The sequence below is a fragment of the Ursus maritimus genome, unplaced genomic scaffold, assembly GCF_017311325.1.
Source record: "Ursus maritimus isolate PB19 unplaced genomic scaffold, ASM1731132v1 scaffold_37, whole genome shotgun sequence".
In the NCBI taxonomy this organism is placed as follows: Eukaryota; Metazoa; Chordata; class Mammalia; order Carnivora; family Ursidae; genus Ursus; species Ursus maritimus.
The window spans coordinates 94159-103249 of NW_024426341.1; the positions used below are offsets into that span (position 1 = coordinate 94159).

Consider the following 9091-nt stretch of genomic DNA (forward strand, 5'->3'; position numbering starts at 1 on the left):
CATTTATGCAATTCGTCTTTCTGAAGATTACACTGGAAGGGTGATTTGCATAAGCAATTTCTGCCTTACTCTTCCGGGCTGGGGATACTGTGGCTGCTGAGCTGATAAGAGAACAGATCCTCTTGAGGATCACGAAGCCCCATGACCAGCTACACAACAAACTCGTAGCTGAAGTCTCTATTATCAGGAAGAGCATTTAAGGTAGTAACACAGAAAGGAATGGCAGACACAGAGTGAAAAAAGTGTGATCTCAGAATTTCCTCTACCATAATATTATAAAAATGGCCTCAGTTGCCAAGTGTGGCTTATTTCATAAAACTAGGACAGTTCATCACCCTATGAGGCAAATATGAATCTCAAAATTGTTTCTGATTCAAGGCTGGAACTTTGGAAATTAAGAAAATAAACAGGAAAAATTGGTGGCTATCAGAAGGAACAGAAAGTTTAATAAAACAGATGAACTTTAGAAAAATTGAAACTCCAGGAGATACAAAGAGGAATTAAGTTCTTCTTTCATGATCTGATTAAAGCATCACAATTTCTGGCTGTTAAGCATTAAGGCTGCAATCACAGGTACTTCTTAAAAAATGGCCCTTTAATGACTTCCCCCTGAAAAATACATTTAAAGCCCCCTTTATGTCTTTGTTCCTCAGGCTGTAGATGAATGGGTTCAGCATGGGGGTGACCAACGTGTACATCGCCGAGGCCACTGCACTTGCATGGGAGCTCTGGGTAACAGCAGAGCTCAGGTACACACCTAGGCTTGAACAATAAAATAAGGAGACAACCAAGAGATGAGATACACAGGTGGAAAATGCTTTGTACTTCCCCTCAGTGGATGAGATCTGAAGTATGGAGGAAACTATCTTAGAGTAAGAGCAAAGAATCCCAACAAGAGGACCACCACCAAGCAGGATAGCTGCAAAATACATCACCACATTATTCAGAAAGGTATTAGAACATGCAAGTTGGATCATCTGATTGATTTCACAAAAAAAAGTGGGGGATTTCTAAGACTGTACAAAAGGACAGCCGCAACACCATTAAGGTTTGTAACAAGGAATGCAGGACACTTATGGTCCAGGTCAACAGAACCAGGAGTCCACAGAGCTGGGGATTCATGATGACCATGTAGTGCAGGGGGTGACAGATGGCCACAAAATGGTCATAGGCCATCACAGTCAGGAGGTAGTTATCCAAACCTAGAAAAAGTATGAAAAAGTACCTCTGCATGATGCAGCTTTCATAAGTTATGACTCTTCTTTGTATTTGTATATTCACCAGCATCTTGGGGATGGTGGTGGAGGTGAAACAGATGTCAACAAAGGACAAGTTGGCCAGGAAGAAGTACATGGGGGTGTGGAGGCGGGAGTCAGAGCTGACAGCCAGGATGATGAGCTGATTTCCAAGGATGGTGACCAGGTACATGGACAGGAACAGCCCAAGGAGGAAGGGCTGCAATTCTGGTTCCTCTGAAAGTCCCAGAAGAAGAAATTCAGAAATTTGCGTATCATTCTCTAGTTCCATGTCATTGATGTGACCACCAAAATAAGAGAGAAAGAGCAAGACACAATCATGCATTACTAATCTGGCAGGTGCATTATTGTTTATATTCTGCACTCAGGAAATTAATGTTTATATTTGTGCATGGAACATGACAAAAACACTAAAAATTAGGAATGGAAGGAAACTGTCTCAACATAAAGCCATTTATGAAAACCCATAGTAAACATGATACTTGATGGGGATACAATGAACATTTTTCCTCTTTGATCAGGAGCAAGGCAAGGATGCTCAGTTTCACAATTTCAACTCAACATAATACTGAAAGTTCTACCCAGAGCATAAAATAAGATTTGTAAATCTTATTTACAAAGAAATAAAAGGCATCCAAACTGGAAAGGAAGAAATAAATTTGTGTGCAGACGGTATGACCTTATATGTAGAAAATCCTAAAAATGCCACAAAACACTAATAGAAATAATAAATTAATTCAGCCAAGTAACTGGATATAAAGCCAACCCTCAAAAAAATCAGTTTCATGTCTACATATGAACAGTGAACATCCGAAAAGGAAATAAAATAACTGCATTTATGTGACATCCAAAAGATTAAGACAATCACCTCACACCAGTCAGACTGGCTAGTACAAAAGACAAGAAATAACACGTGTGGGTGAAGATGTGGAGAAGAGGGAACACTAGTGCACTGTTGGTGGGAATGCAACCTGGTTCAGCTACTGTGGAAAACAGTGTGGAGGTTCCTAAAGAAATTAAAAGTTGAACCACCTCATGGGGGGGTCAAGTAATGCTGCTTCCCAAAGAAGACAGAAACCCTAATTTGAAAATATATGTGCACCAATGTTTATTGCAGCATTGTTTACAATAGCCAAGATATGGAAGCAACCAAGTGTCCAGTGATAGGTGAATGGATAAAGAAGATTGGTATGTGTATATATACAATGGAGTATTGCTCAGCGATAAAAAAGAATGAGATATTGCCTTTAGAAACAACATGGATGGATCCAGAGGTGTATTAAGTGAAATAAATCAAAGACAAATGCCATATGATCTCACTTATATGTGTAATCTAAGAAACAGAGCAAATGAACAACCAGGCAGATACAAAGAACAAACTGGTACTTACCAGAGGCTAGATGTTGGGGGAGTTGATGAAGTGCACTAAGAGGCACAAATGGGATCTTGCCATTTGCAACAACATGGATCAATCTAGAAGGTATGATCTTAAGTATTGTAGGATCTTTCGATTTGGACCGTGCTTGGTCTCTAGAGACGCCTCCCCTATCTGACAGCCTAAAATATCTGGACATTGCTTAATGTCCCCGGGAGGACAAAATTGCCCCCAGTGAAGAACCAGCATTTTAACTCAATCTCGAAATATTTTTGTATAATTGATACAATAGCAATTTAATGAGAAAAAATATGAAAAATCTTCAAAAGTGCAAAAGAATCAGCCACACCCTGAAATACTATGCAACCGCTGAAGTAATGAATTAGCATTCTACTGGTTGATGCAGACAAGACCGTAAGGTGCTACTGAGCGAGACAAGCTATTAAAAAGAAGACTGTACCAGAGTTAAAGGCTATTTACAATGAGCATAACTTTCTGTGCAAGAATTGGTATAAAAGTGTATGAATATTTTTGTGTGCATAATATAGAAACGTAAGTTTTACAAGAAACTAAGAGCTTTCGGAACAAAGGATAGCAGTAGGAGTGAGACTAGGTTAGGCATGGAGCTATCTCAAACAAGAGTCTGAAACACAATGACAATCTAAAATTAACTTTCTAGACAGGCATAAAATAGTGTTAATACAATGACATCAACGTGGATCACTAATTCAAGATTAAAGTGCTAAAGACTTGGAAACAGGGGGCTGGCTGGCTCAACGGTAGAACATGCGGCTCTAGATTTTGAGGTTGTGAGTTCGAGTCCCATGTAGGGGTAGAGATTACTTTAAAAAAAATAAAAACTTAGAAATAAAAGAATATAGCCAAAAGTACTTTAAAAAGTGGGTAGGGAGCATTATCTAAAGTTATAATTTCATATTATATAAAGATATATTAATTCATATTTGTTTAGGAAGAAAAGGTGAATGTTAGTCAAATAATAAAGAAGAATATCTTCCAAAAGACGGCTGCAGGTGACGTGACATTCAGAAATAGATCTAATCACAGAAGTCCAAAAGGTAGAATAGGGAATAACAGAAATGTGAACACAGGTTAGAAATATGTATAAAAGGTGATTTATTACTTCAAATGATACAGAAGAACTTTCTACACTTAAACATGCAATAGAGGGGAGGAAAATATGACCGAATGATAGGTTTGAGCACACAAAATGTATTCACTTTCTTACTACCCTCTAATACATCTACGCATACAAAAAGGAACTAAAGGTCGAACAGCAAAGTTGGTGGAAAAACTCCAATTCTTATGTTTGAAAAAATGCAATCCAAATCAGGTATATAAAGACATGAAACCCATCAAAGAAAAGCACAGAAATGGCACTGACAATTTTCAATAGAGAAAGCAAACGCCTAAGAAACCCACAAGTGTACTCATCCTGGCCATTAAGGAAATAATTGCAATGTAAACCTTTTTGGTATATCCCCTTTCACCTATTATTTTAAAAAAATTATTGGAATGCCCAGCATAAAAAAGGACACTGTGAAATGTATGTCTCATGATCCATTGATCTGGATCTTTCTCATCAATATGAGAACACACTCAAATTGTCCCTGGCTTAAAAAGAATAAAAGGAATGCTGTCCCTTGACTGCATATCCCTCGTAGCTAATACCCTACATCTCTATTCTCCCTACTCGCAAAGCTTCTTGGACTGGTGTCCAACTTTAACAAGACCACTTTCTACTACCCATCGCCACTCTTCCATCATCACTAGTTAATCCTCAACGATCTCCCCTGCATGGCTGATTTCAATGTTTACTTTTATTTTAGGACCATACGTAAATCCATTCATTAGTTAGTCAAGCAAGCCAACAACCACAGTGATGTCCTGGTGCTGGGCAGGGATGGACTGGCTCTCAGGTAGCATCAAGTAAATGTTCTCACCCTTCTATTCTTTCTGGCCCTTTCCTGCAGTACCTGCAGGGTTTTCAGACTCACCTGCATGGGGGTCTCTGTGTGGAAGTCCGAGTTCCTCCTTCGATGGCTTATGATGGACACTAAAGCTCTATTCTCAAATGATGCAGCAGGAGTCTCCTAACCAGACCTAGGACTCCAGAAGAAATACCCATGTCCCACTCAGCCCAAGTTTACACCTGCTGATGGACAACAGCAGAAGAGATATTTATAGCTCACTAGCTGCTTCTTAGGTATATTTCCCTCCTGTTTCTCCAACCCCTATGCACATCATCCCTCATGGGACATTGGTCTGCCCAGATAGGAATTTCTTTCCTAGTTTCCTGTTCCCAAGAGACCAGCTTATGAGTCAGGTTAATGCGCTTATTACTCTTCCCTGAACTCACCTGCCTCCCACAGACCTAAACTCTTAGCAGCTTACCCCAGCCCTGAGTTCAACATTTCTCCAGATCTAAGAGTGAAGGGGCTTTCTTTACTAGGCTTCTTGGGTCTTGAAAATATTGACTCATGGTGGGACACAGCACTGATGATTGCTAATTTTCCCTTCAAGAGGGGAGGAACTGTATTCCTTTGACATCAAACCATGAGGACTACAGTTCTGGCTTCCCTGAAACTTTTGCCAAAACAGTTAAGAGTTCAGTGCTCTAAGAAAAATTAAGAGCTGTTGTTTCTTCCAAAATGATAAAATATTTTGGTAATTAAAAAATATATTTTCAGGTGTAGAGCTTCAGGTTCACCAGGTGAAAAGAGTTCTGGAGATGGATGGTGGTGTCAACTCATGACAATGGGAATGTATTTCATCCCGCTGAGCTGTGCACTTAAAAATCGTTAAGGGGCACCTGAGTGGCTCAGTCAGTTGAGCCTAAGACTCTTGATCTCAGCTCAGGTCTTGATCTCAGGGTGGTGAGTTCAAGTCCCTTGTTGGGCTTTTCACTGGTCATGGAGCCCATTTAAAAATAAAATGAAATAAGAGGTGGATGAAAGAGGTCAATGGGATTGAGGAGTGTACTTGTGTGATGACCACAGGGTAACGTAGGCAAGTGTCGAATCTCTAAATTGTACATCTGAAACTAATATTTCACTATATGTTAACTAACTGGAATTTAAATAAAAACTTTTTAAAAAAAGGACTATGCTGGGGCGTCTGGGTGGTTGAGTCCTTAAGCGTCTACTTTCAGCTTGGGTCATGACCCCAGGGTCATAGGATGGAGCCCGGTTTAGGCTCCCTGCTTAGTGGAGAGTCTGCTTCTCCCTCTGCCTCTCTCTCCCTGCTTATACTTTCTCTCTCTCTCTCTCTGTCAAATAAATAAATAAAATCTTTTTTAAAAATGAGTATATTTATCTTCATGAATACTGAGAAATTTATAGAATTGTTGAATCATTCTATTGTAACCCTGAAATGAATAAAACACTTTTGATTTCTGAGGCAATCATTTCAAGGACAACCATATTGAATAAACACACTGTCAGGTGTGTGACACAATTACCAGAGAAGCACTGAGGCGGCCCCAGCCATGTAGCACCTCTTCAGAAAGCCCTGCGTCACCCCAATACTGACACATGAGTGATCCTGCTTTTCTTTTTCATGCCAGAATTTCACTCTTAAGTTTTAAACTTGTCAATAAAGAGTGAACCAGCAAACCACTAGCCACTCTGCCCATGGACCCCAATAAGGGCAGGGCCCCAGTTGTAGGCTGTCTCTCTCTTGCTTTGAGTCTCTGCCCCCCTAGACATTTCTGGCTCTGCCCGTGAGGACCTGTGAGTAATAAACTGGTTTTGTTAGAGTCCCTGATGGTGCTGCTGAGGCCTGTCTTGCAGTCACAGTAAGAACCCAAGGGCTGGTGCAGCCACAGCAGAGGCTCTGGTCAGGGAAGCATCTGTGGGAATGTCCACAAGCACAGGGGTGAAGGGGGTGCCCAGGCTTTCCTAGCCTGAAGATCCCTGTCGGGAGCCTGAGATGTAAACAGAATAAGTTTAGAGTCCACATTCTCAGGAAGAGGAGTGAAGGGTAGTGATGTAAAAAAAAAAAAAAATCAACATCAGAAAGCCTCTGTTCATGTTTAAAATGTGTTAACAAACTTCTGTTTATCAAAACACTGTGAAATTGGCTTGAGCCTAAATTGTTGTCAAGACAGGTAAACCATGAGAGACTATGGACTCTGAGAAACAAACTGAGGGCTTCAGAGGGGAGGGGGGTGGGGGAATGGGATAGGCTGGTGATGGGTAGTAAGGAGGGCACGTATTGCATGGTGCACTGGGTGTAATACAGAACTAATGAATCATGGAACATTACATCAAAAACCAGGGAGGTACTGTATGGTGACTAACATAATATAAAAAATATTATTATTAAAAAAAAGGTTTGTTAAAAAGTAAAATTATGTAAAAATTTGGGCCCGAACTTTAAGATAGAACAAGTGGCCTTAATGATTCGATATTTCTACCTTCGTGCCTGTACGGTCAGTACGGCACATGGTATGGGAGGTTTTCTGTACAGCTTTTGGGGTTGAACAACTCCAAAGTGACTTCAGATTTCAACACCAAATATCTTTATTCAAGAGAATATAAATGAATAAGATCCAACGCTGAATTTAATTTGCCTTGAGCAAAGTGCTATTGGATAAATGTCTCATTCAGATTTTTATTGTGGTTGTAACATATGACCAGGCTGCTGCTTTAAAACAAACCAATTTATTTTCTGATAGTTCTGGAAGTCAGAAGACAGAAATAGGTCTTCCTGGGCTAAAATCACTGTCTGCAGGGAAGAGTTCATTCTGGAGGTCTGGGGAGAATAGGTTTTTTTGCCTATTCTGGCTTTAGAGCCACCTGTACTCCCTGCCTCATGTGCCCTCCCTTTATCTTCAAAGCCAGCAACAGGGCATCTCGAGATCTCTCTTGACTCCAAGTTTTCTGCCTCCCCCTTCCACAGTTGGAGGACCCTTGTGGTTTACTGAGCCCATCTGGATAATCAGAATAACTTTTTTCCTAGAGTCAGCTGACTAGCAATGTTAATACCATTTATAACTTACTTCTCCCTTGCCATGACACAAGACATATCCACAGATTCTGTAGATTAAGATGTGGAAATATTATGTCAATGCTATTCTGTCTACTAAAGTCTTTCTCAGAGGTGTTTTTGATGTCAGCTCAGGGGCCCTCACTTTGAAGAATCACACACAGAATTTATTTCAGACTCTAAGGAGAGTACTTAGACTTTTCTCTCCAAACCACACTTGAAGAGGATCACATGGCTTATTTATTTATTTTTTAAAAGATTTTATCTATTTATTTGTCAGAGAGAGAGAGCACAAGCAGGGGGATTGCCAGGTAGAGGGAGAGGGAGAAGCAGGCTCTCTGCTGAGCAAGCAGCCCAATGTGGGACTGGATCCCAGGACCCTGAGATCATGACCTGAGCTGAAGGCAGAAACGTGACTGACTGAGCCACCCAGGCGCTCCACATGGATTATTTATTAACATCACCCCAAAGCTATAAATGATAAAGTAAACAATCAACAAAATAAATTCAATATAATCTCAAGGTTAAGGAGATGTGCAAGGAGGTTAGACCTCTGGAAGGCAGGCAAGTTCATGAGAATGAGGAATACAAAACTGGATTCACCTGACTTCTACTCTGGTCTAACAGGAACAGAGACTCAGCAGGAAAAGTTTCCTTTCTGTCCGGACCAGTGGCCCACGGGGAATGAAGTGCTCTGTGGTGGGAGTAACAATGGAAACAGCACCTAGTGAGCAGACACGGGGAGCTGTAATATCTCCTCTGCTTCAGAACTTCAGCATGTGAATCCTTGGACTGGCCGGGACATGGTTGTAAATGTTTTTGTGTTCCTAAGTCTGGCTGGGGGACCCATGCTTCACTGCTTCCTGCTGTCCTGTCTGGGAACAGAGCTCCAGTCTCCATCATCAACCACCAAGGGAGGAATTGGGACCTCCACACGGAGACTTTCATCTTAGAGACCCACCAGGTGAGTCTGAGAGCTCAGCAAGAATTTCAGGAAAGGATCAGAGAGAATGGAAACTGGGAACTTTTACCTGAGGTCACCTGAGACGAAGTAGATGCATTTATAATTAATTTCTGTGATGTGTTCAAAAGTGAAGTGTCCTTCGGACTCAGCAATACAGGCATCATTATTGATGATACATGGTGGGAATGGAAGACCAGTTGGATAAGACGGGGGAAGGAACTGGAGGACCTAAAGTGGTTCCAGTGAAATTAGAACATATTCAAGGAGTTTGCAGCTAAGGGGAGCAGGAAAACAGAGTATTGGGCTGAGAGGCATGTGTGGTGAACTTTTTTAGATGTGGTGGTTTTCGACATATTCTGTATTTATAGAAAACCCCAGACCCATGCAGGTAGCTGTTCCCTTGCAACAGCAGTTCCTGAGACATACAGTTCTCAGCACCTTCTCTCAAGGAGTATTCACATAAAAATATTGTGTTTTATATGCAAAAAG

General features: G+C 40.9%; 1 pseudogene; it reads right to left on the bottom strand.

Moving 5' to 3' along the window:
* Nucleotides 1-548: 548 nt before the first annotated feature.
* On the bottom strand, nt 549-1750 carry LOC103681615 (annotated as a pseudogene).
* Between the last annotated feature and the right edge of the window lie 7341 nt (nt 1751-9091).